Source organism: Pseudorca crassidens, chromosome 2 (genome assembly GCF_039906515.1).
Source record: "Pseudorca crassidens isolate mPseCra1 chromosome 2, mPseCra1.hap1, whole genome shotgun sequence".
Lineage (NCBI taxonomy): Eukaryota > Metazoa > Chordata > Mammalia > Artiodactyla > Delphinidae > Pseudorca > Pseudorca crassidens.
In genome coordinates this window covers 51,675,246-51,691,091 of record NC_090297.1, presented here as the reverse complement: position 1 = coordinate 51,691,091, position 15,846 = coordinate 51,675,246, and positions in this window count along the sequence as shown.

Here is a 15,846-nt window from a genome sequence, read left to right as displayed (position 1 = left end):
AAAATCAGCATTCCCTAATTGCTTTCAAATAGATGAGGTGGCCCCTTATGGTGACCTCGGGTTTCTTCTAGCTCAGCTTGTTTTCTCTTTGTCCTGAAGTAACTGTCACTTTGACCACAGCAAACAGGACAAAGCATCACTGAGGCTGGTTTAGATAACCAGGGAGCTCTCTGCCAGTGGTTTTCCTCTCTGTCTTGGCCACGTTGAGTGGTGGTCAGGGGAGCTGTTTGGCTTCCTGCCAGGCATTGTTTTTTGGTGAGACTTCATAAAACCGTCTCCTGGGGTGAGCAGAGGCGATGACGGCATCCCATTCTGTTCTTTCAGCTTTCATAGTCTCAGCTGGCCAAAGCCAGTCAAAGCATAATGAGAACAGTGGGCAGGGGGCACTATCCGGGGTGTCAAGAAAGTAGCAGCTCTTGTCCGTGTACGAAAGTGCAAGGTGGCAAGTGAGGCCCACTCTCCCCTCAACACAGATTCGGGATGTGTCCACTTCTCTACCTCTCCTGTTTAAACGGAATCCGAGCCACATTCCTGTTCCAGTAGGATTCCTGCCATGGCCTCCCCACTTGTCTCCCTGAATCCTCTCGTGTCTCTGCCAAACAGCAGCCAAAATTATGTTCTGAAGATGCAAATCATTTTAAACGCTTAAAACGCTTTCACGTCTTCTGCCTTTACTTAGAATAAAATCCAGTTCCTATGACAGCCTGGTGGCCCCGAGGAGACCCGGCTACTCCTCTTTCAGGGACCTCATCCTGTCCCACCCTCCTCCCTCCATACATTCTGATCCGCTGTGACCTTCTCCTCTTCTGTGGATACACCAGGTTCCTGGTCTCTGTACTCACTGTTTCACCTCCCAGAATTCTTTTCAACTAGACCTTTGCATGGTTAGAACCTTCTTGGCATTGAAGCCTCAACTTACAAACAACTTGCTCAGGTGACACCTACCCGATCACCCAATATAAAGCAGACCTGTCCATCACACCCTGTTTTATTTTCTCGCTTGTCCTCATTACTATGAGGACTTTTCTTATTTATCTTATTTGTTCCCCATTTATAGTAAATCCACCCCCAGCCCAAAGAATGTTATTCCCATAATTATCACTGTATCCCTTGAGCTTAGAAAAATGCTTGAGCTGAAGTAAGAGCTCAATAAATATCTGTTGAATATTTGAATGGATGGATACATTACTTGAGTTTTTTCTGGGTTGACTTAGATTGCCCATCTATAACTTTCATTTTAACCTTTCTTCAAGAAACATCCAGGTTGTAGCTGGTTAGAGCTTGGGATCTGGAATCTGATAATGTTGTGTTCAAGGTCTCACTTTGCCACATGCTAACTGGGAACTCTCCCAGCCTCAGTTAACTCATCTCTGTAATGGGGACGATAACAGTAGGGCAACTGCCTAGTCTGGTTGTGAAGACCAAATGGCATAATATTTTATTGGTATCTGACATACAGTAATTGCTCAATAAAAATTAAAATGTGGTCAGTTTCTGTGGGGTAGAGTGGATTCAACTCAAAGCCTTGAGAGGAAAAATAGATGCCTGCCAAATCCTATTTTCAAGAGAAAAATGTCAAGCGCAGGCCTTGGTGCCAGAAAGACCTGGGTTCTAATCCTAGTCCCACCATTGAAGAGTCACTTCATTAGTTTTAGTTTCCTCCCTTATAATGTGGAGAAAATTATACACCCCTTGTAGGGTTGAGGTGAGGATTACAGATAATGTCTGAAAAATGCCAAGTCAGGGCCAGGTTTGGGGCTCAGTAAGCGGCAGCCGCTTTACCTTGTCCTAGCCTCCTGGGTGGCAGGGTTTGCAGTGTGGAGCGGAAGAGAAGAAGGGAAGCAGGCAATCTGGCAATCTGTGGAAATTATTTTCTAACACTTCTGATAAGCACGAGCCCAGGGGCTGTCTCATTTGACTTCCTCTCATTCACTTTCCCGTCTGGTTGGCAGTCACCGGGCCGGGAGCCATGCCGTGGCCCCTTGCTGGTGGGTCAGCATGTTTTATTTCCCCTTGCTCCTCTAATGAAAACCACTCGCATCCAGTAAATCTTTCCTTTGCTCTTATTAAAGCACTTGCTGTTGGTTACTGAGGTCTGTTCCAAGCTAGGTGAGAATCAATAAGATGATCCACTTAAGTCACTTCAGCGATCAACGAGCTCTTTTCTTAGTTTGCACTCTGGCCCGTGCCCACAGAACTCCAAAGGCTTATCAGGCCCTTGGCACCCATGGGGCAGCGCAGAGACGACCCCCTTCATTTCCTCTCCCCAATGACCTCAGGGGGTCCCAGGTCCTCTGAGCCAGCCCTGCTCTCTGTTCTCTGCTTGGCTGTATCTGGCAGAAGAGTGACCAACCCTGTGCTTCTGGAAAGCACGCCTTGCTGTTGAGGGCTGTGGACAGTCAGTACCTGATTACAGATGCTCTTGTTTTGGCCACTGTGTCTTTCTTTGTCCATATGCTGAGCAATTGCCTAGAATGAAAGCTACCTTGTCCCTATAGTGTAAAGCCTGTCTCCCACCTCAAGACTCAAATTCCACCTTTGCTGGGAGGACTTCAACTCCCTGAGGAAGACTCAGTCATTTGTTCCTGGTAATGTTTTGAACATAGGTCTACTCTAAGGCATGTTGCGTGTTAGTTGGGTTCTTCCCTGAATTCTGGCAGGTCTGTGGTCTCCTTAAGGGCAGGACATATGTCTTAGTCATCTGCGAATCATCAGGACCCACCCGAATGCCTGGCATACAGTAAGAGCTCAGTTGTGTTTGTTGGAAGGAAGGAAGGAAGGAAGAGAGGAAGGAGTTAGTTACTTTATATAGTCCTGGAACTTAGCATAGGTTCAAGGCCTGGCATTGCCAGTAATTGCTGGGTAACCTTAGGCCAGATATGTGATCTATTTCAGCCTGAATTTCCTTATCTATCAACGAAGTAGATAATCCCCCAAATTCCTTCCAGCTGAAACATTTTGTAATCTTATGCCTCTAAGCCTGTGGTTCTCAACTCTTTTGTGCCCAAAGCCACTTTATGTAGCAAATATTTTAAAATCCCCTTTTGCCAACGTAAAATGAAATGCTCCCATAGTATAACCTACCTCCATGCAATTAGAAAAAAGATAATGTTCTAACTGTAATGTAAAAGGAAAACCATGTTTGATAAAGTAACATGTTCCTTTCTGTGAAAGCATGGCTAGGCCCCCACGAGAAGGCACGATGAAGGAGTCAGATGCTTATATGTCCACAAGTAACACTTTGAATGACCTGTTGCCATCATGAATGTAATTATTTTTAATTTTTTTTTTTTTTTTGCGGTACACGGGCCTCTCACTGCTGCGGCCTCTCCCGCTGCGGAGCACAGGCTCCGGACGCGCAGGCCCAGCGGCCACGGCAAATGGGCCCAGCCGCTCCGGGGCACGCGGGATCCTCCCGGACCAGGGCACGAACCCGCGTCCCCCGCATCGGCAGGTGGACTCCCAACCACTGCGCCACCAGGGAAGCCCCCGAATGTAACTATTTTTAATGATAAAGTTCGAAACAAGCAGGATGCAGTCTTTCCAGGATTGACAGAATAGTCACGTTATGGAAAATTCAGGATATGTAAAACAAAGGTATTTTTTAAGCTCAGATAATTACAAACAGACTTTTAACCTATGGGAATAGCTGGTGGGGCATTCAAAGGTTCTCTGGGAAGCAGGAAAGTTCTTTATAGTGCTGGGCTATCTCTGACACTGAAGATCTCTAGAACCTTTGGCCCATGCCCACTGTCTACCGGCAGGGTCTCCAAACATTGCACCACCCAAGAACTTCCCCACCAATATCCAAAATGCTTTCTACAGGATGCTATCATTCCCACCAAGGACCAGCACTCTAAGGTCTAAAATGTTATATGCAGGGCTGACTTCATGGGTGTGTGAGTTGTGTAGTTGCGCTGGGCCTCTGTTCTTAGAAGGGCTCTGTGCTTGGTTTAATTCTTTGTTGTCATGTCTTAAAATTCTTCATGATTTTTGAACAAGGGTCCCCGAGTATTCATTTTGCACCAGGCCCTGCAAATGATGGGGCCAGCTCTGGCTACGTATCCTGATAGGATCCCTGTTTTCTTAAGTATCTGAAAGAGGTTTAGTCTTTGAATGGTTGCCTTGCTTTGCCTACCAATGCTTTCTTTTTTAATTTTTTTATTATTATTTTTAAAAACTTTTTATTTTATATTGGAGTATAGTTGATTCACAATGTTGTGTTAGTTTCAGGTGTACAACAAAGTGATTCAGTTATACATATACATGTATCTATTCTTTTTCAAATTCTTTTCCCATTTATGTTATATCAATATAATGTTGAGAAGAGTTCCCTGTACTATACAGTAGGTCCTTGTTGGTTATCCATTTTAAATATAGCAGTGTGTACATGTCAGTCCCAAACTCCCTAACTATCCCTTCCCCTCACCCTTCCCCCCGGTAACCATAAGTTCTTTCTCTAAGTCTCTGAGTCTCTAAGTTTTGTAAATAAGTTCATTTGTATCAGTTTTGTTTTTAGATTCTGTATATAAGTGCTATCAGATGATATTTCTCTTTCTCTGACTTACTTCACTCAGTATGACAATCTCTAGGTCCATCCATGTTTCTGCAAATGGCATTATTTCATTCTTTTTAATGGCTGAGTAATATTCCATTGTATATATATACACCACATCTTCTTTATCCATTCCTCTGTTGATGGAATGCTTTCTTTTAATTAGATAGATTATCCCTAATTATTTTTATTGACCGATTGATGAGCAATTTGTTCATTCATTAAACTGATGCATATTGAGCTTCTATTACATACCAGGTAGACTCTGGACTCAGAAGGCCTGAATTTTAATCCTGTAAGAACCTAGAGACCCTTGGGTTCTCTTTCTTTAACATGGTGTTAATAATAACTATCCTGACTTCTTGTCTAGAATAACTGTGAATGCAAAAAATATGGGTACACTTGGAAGTAAATAATACATTATGTCAATTGCTAATTTTATTATTGTTCTCTCCATCTCTGGAGTGCAGTCTCCCCCACCCCCTTTTTTTTCTGTTAGATGCCATGGAACATGACACTTTAAAAAATTTCAATTTTATTTATTTATTTACTTAATTTCTTTTTTTAAAAAATTGATGTATAATTGACGTATTAGTTTCAGGTGTACAACATAGTGATTCAATATTTTTATCCATTACAAAGTAATCACCGTGATAAGTCTAGTTACCATCTGTCATCATACAAAGTTATTACAATATTATTGATTATGTTCCTTATGCTGTACATTACATCCCATGACATTTAGTTTATAACTGAAAGTTTGTACTTCTTAATCTCCCTCACCTATTTCACTCATCCCCCCCACTGGCAACCACTAGATCGTTCTCTGTGTCTATGAGTCTGTTCCTATTTTGTTATGTTTGTTCATCTGTTTTGTTTTTTAGATTCCACCTATAAGTGAAATCGTATAGTATTTGTCTTTCTCTTTCTGACTTGTTTCACACAGCATAATACCCTCTAGGTATTATGTTGTCATGAATGACAAGATATCATTCTTTTTTTTAATGGCTGAGTGATATTCCATTTTATGTATATACCACATCTTCTTTATCTATTTATCTATTGATGGGCACTTAGGTTGCTTCCATATCTTGGCTATGGTAAATAATGCTGCAAGAACATGACACTCTTGACAGGGTACCAAATATTAACTTTCCTATGAAAATCAGGAAATGAGTAGAGTAATTGGGTTCAGCAAAATTTATCAATTTGGGTTTCACTAGTTTGGAATTTATGATAATTCATAAAAGAATCTTACCAAATTAAAAAGAAAAGATGTAAAATTCAGTTGATCACAAAATTATGGAAGTTTTGAAATGGACTTCAAAAAAAATATCCAGTGCTTAAATCTGCTGTAACACCCTGCAGAGCCAGCTTTCGATAACTCTTGTGATGTGTGCTGTGGAAACATGTGCTTTCTATGCTACGAACATTTAAAAAAGCAGTTTAGCAGCCTTCATATGCTAATTACAAATTATTCTTATCCACTCATTAAAGCAGGGCAGGGCAGCATGCATTCTACTTGGCAACACTTACTTAATCTAGCTGTATTTTATAGTAACAAAACTGCTCTGAGAAGACAATTTATAATTCACACTTCTCGCTACTTCAGCTCAGCCCTTAGCAATTAATTTTTTATTAGTAAGGTATTACCATATTAAGAAGAAATAAAAAATATAAGGACTAACTTTAAAAATTATTATGCTTAGAATTCACTGACATATAGTTAATTGATTCAGAGATTATTATGCAGCAACAATTTGTGCTTTAGAGGAAGATGAAAGCCAGTCTTGCTTTAATTTGTTGGAGTTATGGGCCGAGTCCCGGTATGGTCCAGGCACGGTGTCATATCAAGGATGATCCTAACACTCATTTATGGGAAGAGAAAGGGCCAGTGCACGTGGAGATTGGAGTTCTTCACTTTGTGGTGACTTTATGGAAATGGAATTGATAGGAGTTAAATTCTTGTATGGATTACTAGCTGTATTAGGCTTATAGCTGAGAGTTTGCAAATTAATACTTTTTGATGACACTAAGGAACTGGCAGATTTTGTTTAGATAGATTGTATATGCAAACCTATTTATATGCTCATGGACGTCTGTGTGTGTGTGTGTGTGTGTGTGTGTGTGAGTGTGTGCACGTGAACATTTGTGCTATGAAGCATGAGGAAGTCAAACAGTCATGTCCTTTGATAATGGTGGGTGGAGTGGGCTATTCAATAGTGTTTGGAGTGGGCTATTTAACAGTGTTGAAGGACTCAAGTGCCTTGCAAGCAGAACGTGAGTCTTTCTGCCCAGAGGGGCGTGAAACCCTCCTCTTGCTGCTAAAGCTCACAGAAAGCAGAAACAATGCAGCTGCCTAAAAATGGAGAGGCAGACGATTCAGGTTAGATAGACAGGGAGCTGCAGTAAAACACTGAGTATGTTGGAGGGAATCAGAGTTTTCCCCAGAAATAAATTATTTAATACTTAGTGCCTAGTATTTACAAAGGCTGAGTTCTAAGAAAGTGTGTGGGCAAAGCCCAAGGCTTATGAATAAGGGCTCCGAAATAAGAAATGGGCATTCCTTTGTGAAGAATGTGGGATAAGAGCGTGGTGGGCAGGAAAGAGAGCCTGTTCTATAGACTTATTAGTTGCAACGTTCTTCAAAGCTGGTTCACCAACCACCTGCATGAGACTCACTGTGGAGCTCATTAAAAATGTGAATTCCTCAGCCCCACTTCAGGTTTGCAGAATTGGCAGTATGTATTTTTTTTTAACAAGCTTCCTGGGTGATTCATTTTTTAAAAAAATTTTTATTGAAGTATAGTTGATTCACAACGTTGTGTTAATTTCTGTTGTACAGCAAAGTGATTCAATTATATATATATATATATATATATATATATGTATATATACTTTTCCACTCTGGTTTATCACAGGATATTGAATATAGTTCCCTAGCTATACAGTTGTACCTTGTTTATCCATCCTATATATAATAGTTTGCATCTGCTAATCTGGTTGATTCTTAGACACGTTGAAGACTGAGAATCAGTTCTTTCAGAAGGAACTGAATAACTATTGGCTTGATGTCTGTCTCCCCTCTAGAATATGTATTCCATGAGGACAAAGGATCATGTCTTGTTCCCCAGTATATTTCTGGCACCTAGTTCAGTCCATCAACCATAAAAGACACTCAATAAATAGTTTTTGAATAAATACATAAATGAATAATAAAAGGAACTATAGGGCTCCCCTGGTGGCGCAATGGTTAAGAATCGCCTGCCAATGCAGGGTACACAGGTTCGAGCCCTGGTCCAGGAAGATCCCATATGCCACAGAGCAACTAAGCCCGTGCGCCACAACTACTGAGCCTGCGTGCCACAACTACTGAAGCCCACGCGCCTAGAGCGTGTGCTCTGCAACAAGAGAAGCCACTGCAATGAGAAGCCCGCACACCACAACAAAGAGTAGCCTCCACTCGCTGCAACTAGAGAAAGCCCGCGTGCAGCAACAAAGACCCAATGCAGCCAAAAAAAAAAAAAAAAAGGAACTATAAAGTGATATCATAGCCTACTATGTATCTTTTACAGTTCTTTGCGTTTTGGTAGTGGAGCCAAAAGATTCTAGTTCTCGTTTCAGAATGGAAACATTAAACATATTTAATGTTTTAAAAAAAATCCTGCTTTAAACACCTTAAAGCATGGTTGTATATAGATATCTCGAGTAAGTGGAATCTTCCTGATTATTACAGTGAAGATTTTGGCACGCAGAGTGGGGAACACCAGGTGTGTGTATCATCCCTCATAGAATTCTTTCTTAATTAAGTTTGTTTCTGCCTCTGTTGTATATCACACACCTGGTGAGAGAGGTATTTCAAGGAAACATGTATGAACTTACAGTTAAAACCCGGAGGAAAGAGTTCAAAGACAGAGCACATCATATTGTGGTGCTTTGACCATCTTTCAACTCCCTCCCTGTTACGTAACGTAAGGATACAGTGGAGCTGCAACCTTACCCTGAGCCCTTCCTCCTCACACAGAGCTTGTTTCATAAAATCCACTCAGGCCCTTCTTCTCAAGTTCTTCATACACTTTTCAGCAGAAAAAAGAAATCATTCATATCTAACAAAGGGTCTTGGATTCTTTAGATACTTTCCATTATAAGTTTTTGGCGCTGCTATTACCCTCAGCTCAGGTTACCTTTCTGATCCCCCTTCTTTCATCTGCTGAAAATGGATTATTTCCTTATTAGCTTGAAACCATTACTGTTCACTGAGAGCAGCCTCTGTATGAACAATGCTACCTCTGGAATATTCCTGAAGATCCATGGTTGCTCAGAAACGTTCCCTGAAAAAACAACTTTCCTGAGAGTGGCATGGCAGTGTGTTTTGTGGAAAGGGCTATTATCACTGGAAAACCTTCCAGACCTCTGTCTTGAGAAAGTTGAGCACTGCCAACACGTGTTGGGAAACCATAGTAAAGTATTTTCTGGGGAGCCCTGGGTTCTGAGGAGACACCTCATGGGTTGGCTTCATTGGGAGTGCCTAAAGGATGGGACCAGGAGACCCAGGGGGTGGGTTTCCAAGTCCTCCATACTCCTTCTGTTTCTGCTTTGAACTATTTCATCATTGAACTTTTCCTTTTTTAAAATTTAATTTTTATTTTATACTGGGGTATAGTTGATTTACAATCTTGTGTTAGTTTCATGTGTACAGCAAAGTGATTCAGTTATACCTATACATATATCCATTTGGGATTAACATATACACACTACTATATATAAAATATTTAGATAATCAACAAGGACCTGCTGTATAGTACAGGGAACTTTGCTCAATATTCTGTAATAACCTATATGGAAAAGAATCTGAAAAAGAAATTCTCCTTCTTAGTTCATTTGAAAAAATGACCCCATCTCTAAATATTTTAGAAATCACTCTTATAGGTTATCTTAAATTTGAAACATTTCTCGAGGTTCTTAACTAAAGTCCATGGATATTATTCAGGAATATTTGAGTTCGGGTGAGAAAAATTACACGTTTATGTTCACTAATCTATAACTGAAATTCACCATTTTTATTAATTACGATGAGAAGCAAGTTACAGTAACATTCGCAAAACTCATGACTGTCACCAATAGGAATCACAGATACTTTCACATTGCACAGCAGTTGTTGAAAAGATCTTGAAACATGATTTACATTTACCAGTATTTTGAAATTCCGCTAATGATTAGTCCCTCCAATAGAGCTGGCTTTTTGATGCATTAATAAAGAAGCACTTACATTATTGTAACATTTAAAATATTTTTATAACTGTATTTCAATATTATTGGTATCTTTGGTAGTTCGATTCATTTTTATACATTAAAAAAATTATTCTGACAAGACGTTTGTAGGCTTTACCAGACTGTTAAATGGGTCTACAGCACATTGAAAGGCTATGAACCCCTGAAAACAACTCAGTGTCTGCATTTTGTTGTGGTGGGAGCTAATGAATTATGATGAGAAGTGAAAAGAATCATAGACTTGAAGTCAGAAGACCTGGGTTTGGGTCCCATCTCTGTTACTTGTCAGCAAAAGAGCAAGTCGTGAGCAACTTCTTGTTAGAGAGAAATAATAGCTCCTCCCTGGGGTTATTGGGAGGATTAAATAAGTAGCGTAGGATCTCCCTATCTGTCATGTCCCAGCTCATTTCTTTCATCACCAACATGCATGTATTTTTCTTCTAAAATAAAATGCCAATGATGCTACTCCATGCTTGCCTGTAAGATTTCATCCAGGTCCTCAGCACTGCACCAGGGACCCTAAGCCATTTTACCCTGCTCCCCACTAAACCGCTTCGGCCACAAAGAACTTTCTGCCATTTCCTGGCCACATCATCCACTTCCTACCTTTAGCCCTCAGCCCACGCAGTTGCCTATGCTTTAATGCCTATGCTGTCTTTTCCATCCAGAAAATGGCTACTCAGTTGTGACCCGTACTCAACCTGGCTTTCCCAGGTTCTCCCAGCCAGAAGACTCCCTGCTCCGCCATGCTCCCAAGGACTTGCTCTGATCCTCTATTATAACATTTCCCACATGTTATATTAATTCATTTTTTCCATGTTTGGTTCTCTCATTCTCTAGTACGACTTTTTTCAAGCACGGGTTAGGGAGTTGTGTTATGGAGGAAGCTTGCAAAAACACGTTGATATTATAATTGCATTGATTTGATTTGAACCATGATTTTTCTTTTATTTTGAATTCCAGAGACCACTAAAGGAGGACTTGAGGATTTTATGTGACTCCAAAGATGGCTTTTACAAAAGGTTGAGAAGCATGCATTTACTGAAGAAAATGGATTAAGAAAAATCAAGGATGACAATGAATGTGGTAAGTTCTGTCGAAGCACAGAAGAGGACACTTAGCTAAGGATGATCACCTTCCTTGAGAAGCTTCAGTTTATTGTCTCCTCCTGGAATAAACTTGCAATAAAGCCTTCACCTCTCTCCTTCCCTTCCAGCTCATACAGTTCCCAAGGAAAGAATGAGCCTGCCAGGCCATTGAAAAACTAAGGAGGGGATAGAATCTTCTCTCCTGCCCAGCTCCTGGGTTCTGATTCTTGGCTTAGAGAAGTGGAATTCTGGCTAGAGCAGTCACTGTTTGGAGGCAGGGCTATTCTGTCCCTTCATCCAGATCCCGGAACCGAAAACCCCACAGCTGCGGGAAGAATGGATGGGGGGCGGGGGGCAAGCAAGCTGGGCTCTAGGGGCAGAAGGTGAGAGAAAGGACCCGCATCTGGTGGAAGCTGTGTCAGGCACTGTGCTGTGTATCACAGTACCTCAAACCTTGGGACAGAAGTGTAAGTTAGAAATGCTTTACTTTTGACAGATAAAGGAACTGAGGCTCAGAAAAGCTGAGATTTGCTCTCATTTCAGCAGTAGTGCTGGGATTTGAACCCAGGTCAGTATGACTTATGACTCTACAACCCATGTTCTTTCTACTCCAGCAAACAGCACATGTAACAGCCCCAGTCCTTGCTCACCCTACAGTCCTCACTGGTCAAGGTGACCTTAGTTTCCCACAAAAGGTCTAGAAAATATGTTTATTCATCTTTAGCTTTATGCTTTTAGACTAGTTCTTAAAGTCTACTTGGGGTACGTTAAGGACCATAGGAATGTGTTTTCAATACAGTAATATCTATTGGTTATAAAATGCTGTCATATAATCATCTTCTTTGACACAACATCCCCACCCCAAAACTTACAAGCGAAGAAGCTGAGGCACAAAGTGGTTAAGGGATTTGCCCTAGGCGGAGATTTGTTCAATCATAAAAATGGGCCAGAACTATTCCCACTTTGCGTTCTGAGTCGAAAGACTCAAAACATAAGCTCAAGGGGGAGATCTCACCAAATTTCATGTCAGATCGTCCTCTTGGTAATTTAATCCTGTCATTCCTAGTTATATCCCTTTGGAAAACCACCACCAATCCTTTCTTTTTTGATATTTTCATGCTAAAACAATTCCCTGTACAAATCACCTCACACTTTCACAAACAACCAACTCAGCAATACTCCCTGAAGTGTGTACTGCACGTCCCGCCTGTACCCCATCCTCCAGGCGGCTCTAGCTTCAATCCCAGTTGGAATTAATTCAGAATCTCCCAGGATAGGAGGGGGCAAGGAAGGAGGCGGTTACCTCATGGACGCGGGCTCTCCTGGACCCTTTGTCCGAGTGGTCATGTCCCAATTAGAGTGCAGGGCTCCCCAAAGGGGGAGGACTATTTAAGTTTTGTACAGGCTGCCCTCCAAAAACCACTTGACATAAATGTTTCATGGCTAGTCTCTGTGAAGCCGGGGCTGCAACACTCAGCTGTGAGGGTGTTTATATTTGTGGAACTCTCTTGAACATTTGCTGTGGGTTTCAAACAGCTGCTCTGCTGAAGCTCTGGGGATAGGAAGATCATGAATATTCAGGTGAAACCACCAGAATGAACAGCCGTTAATAGAATAAATGCCTAAACAGTTGTGTAAGGCTTATTAAGACCTATTGGGGCTGAGATAATAAATTCCCACTCTGACATGTTGCAACTACTGTTGCTTAAACACTTTGGACCACCTCTTCCGAACTGAAGGAAAAAATGATGTTAGTTCTCCGCGCAAACACAAAGGAACACCTGGAAGCCTTGGCAGGGGAATGAATTTTGGCAGAGATCTTTCCGTGGACCGACATATCCTCAGGAAAATGATGTGCTGTTCATTGTTCATGCTGTCAAGGTTATCTCAATCGACTACAGGCTGGAGGGGGCATTGCTCTGGCACCGGAGAGAATTTGTCCCGACTCCATGAGACCCCCTGGACATCAGCCTACACGAGCCCCTGTGACACTGACCCTGACCCTTGGCCCCCCTCATCCCCAGCCCCTACGGCCTGGGACCACCCCCTCTCTCAGCCGCTTCCAATATGGTATTGGAGGGACCAAATAAACACTAACATTGGGCTCTTTTGTCTTCTGCTCCATAAATCCATAGCAGGGAACAGGATGCAAAGATTGCAAATGTAAAATTGACCTTTCCAAGTGGCAACACCTGGTGAGTTAAAAAGTCCCTTGCACGCTGGGTTTGAGATGCGCACGATGTAAAAATGGGGAACATGGGAGGCAGTGGAAAGGCGCTGTTTTCTCCTTTGGATGTTACCTGTCACATTTTGTTAGGCTGAGTCAAACAGCATTGTTCTGGCACCCAGGGTCACAAAGGCATTAACCACGGGGGAACAGAGGAACTTACCCATGTTCGCACCTAGAGGCAGACTCAGTAATATTTGATCAGAAACCTGCTGTCAATTCAGATAAAGAGTATTTGACTTCAAGTAAAGGCGACTAACTTAATGAAGGGAGCTTGCACATGTAAGGCCACGCTGGCTTCTCCAAAGCTGTCAGGGAGAGCTTACCCAGACTAGTCATGTTCGCTTATTTTCCTCACCTCTGAAGATACGATGGGGTCCCGCTAAAGACTCAGAGTCATCAGAATTTTGGAAAATACACTCACAACAAAGAAATGCACACTTCCCAGTGCATCTAGGTAGAAGTAGATTTGAGGATGTAGTGGATCTGAAGCTGAACCGAGGCTTGAGTAACCCACGGCAAATTATTTTGCTTCTCTGAAGTCTAGTTGCCTTACCTTTGACACAGGCATTATTCTACCTACTCACAAGCTTGTTCAGAGGATTAAAAACATGTAAGCCACCTGCTAAAGGAACTGGCTCATGGTAGTTGCTCAGTTAGTATTGTTTGTTCCTTCATTCCACAATTATTCACGAGTTTGTTTACTTCTCTTCCTCCCTATTCCTTCCACCAATGACTTGAACAGGGTTAGGTTTTAAAAATTCCCTTGCCAAGCAGAGATTAGCTTCTTTCTTATGCAGTTTCAGATGTCTCCGTGCATTTAACCTACTGCATAAATCAGCAGTTTGCATAAAAGCCAAGCAAATGAAAGGGGAAACAAATCTTAGGTGCCCCTTTCCTTCAGCCCTCCATACTCTACTCTGCATCAATTATGGGTGACCTGGTTACCAATATGAGAACCAAATCCGTTTCGGAACCTTTTGTGTCATGGTCAAGGTTCCTGAGGAAGAACAGATGGAATAAATTAGTCAAAGCATGCTTAACTGGAAGGACATTTCTTTCCAAGAGTGGCCAAAGGGTAGGGGGGACACGCAAGGGACAAGGTAGCAGAAGTGCCTCAGAGAGCCTGAGGGCTAGGACTGGGCATCCATCTGTATTTTGAATAAAGATGTATGGTTTTTGTTCCCATTTACAAGTGAGTCAGGAGGGATCTGATAGCTATTATTCTTCCAGAGATGGGTCGGAAAGTGACCCTGAAAATCTGTCCAAATGGCAAAACTCTTTCAGAAGAGGGAGTAGGAAGCCTTTCCTTTCATGTGTTCTCAATAGAGTTGAGGCAGACATTTGTCTATAGTGATGCCTCCTGGCAGGAGTTTGGATGGGGTTCGTGGATGCATAGAGGAAACTGCTGGCAAAGCCTCCTTGCTTGGCCAAAAGCAGGGACCTGGCTGATTTGAGACCAGATTACCATACTATTCCTCTTTCTCTTGTCTTTTTTCTCCCCTCTATTTCTGGCTAACAGTCATTTCATCACTTCCCTGCTTCCCCTGCTTGGTGCCTCTTAATATCCACCATCGCTCCCTGGGTTCTGATCACTCCACTCCAGGGTGGAGATCTCTGGGGATACCATTTTGTTATTTTTATCACACAACAGGTGTGCACTCTGGTCAAACCCATAGAGTAGAAGACCCTCCAGTGCCCCGGACTGTGGATGTGACACGTTCACTATACCTGCCCCCTGCAACCTGTGATGACTTTGTCACGTGAAGCTACTCTACTATTTCTCTTTCCCTCTGAACCCAAACAAACAGTAAACAACACATGCTTTTTATTCCAATTCTGGAAAAGAAGAGCTGTTTCCTATGAAAGCCCATGCCAAGCAGAGTCCTTCTTTTTCCAAGAGGTTTTGGGAATGAGTGATTTTTTCTTTTTGTCCAGCAAGCAGGAAAAAAGAAACAAAACAGAGGTTGTTTCATAGATAATCAATGCAGGAAGGGATCTGAGAGATGATTGAACTGAATCTGTCCATGCAGGTGAGGAGACCTGGGGCCCAGAGGTTGAATGACTGCCCCAAGGAGGTCAGGAGAGAGCTGAGGCTGCCGGTGGAAATAAAAATAAGGATAAATTACATTGACTGTGGACTTTGTTTTAGGTGCAGCCATTATCTCTTTAGTCCTAACAGCCTTCTCTTATTCAGGGAAGGAAACAAACGTTTGGGGCTCTTAGGTGACCCACCAAGGTCACACAGATAGTAAGTGGCAGACGGAGGACTCACACTTGGGGCAGTTCAGTTTCAAAGCTGAGTGTTTGAACACTACTCGTCCTAGACCACTTCCACTGCTCCCCACTTGCAAGTAAAGTCTGTGCTTCCACAACAGAGCTAAGGGTTCCATTCTCTCAAGTGACAACAATTGGACCAAACCTGCCATGTTAAGTTGCCCCAACAGAGCCAGTGAGAGCAGGGGAAGCGGGGATACGGATCTCCTGTGCTGAACTTTAGCAAGTGAGCCTAAGCCACTGGCTTAATCTTTTGCAATCTTTGACTCAAAAAAACTTACTTTGCAGTTGTGGTTAGAGGTAATTTCAAATACGTTCCAGATGTGACTAGAGGCTGGTGAGCAGCTCTTGGGGCAAGAGGGCTCTGGGCCATGTGCGCATAGCACCCAGGGCTGGCTCAGGAAGTGGGTCTATCAGCTGAAAAGGTA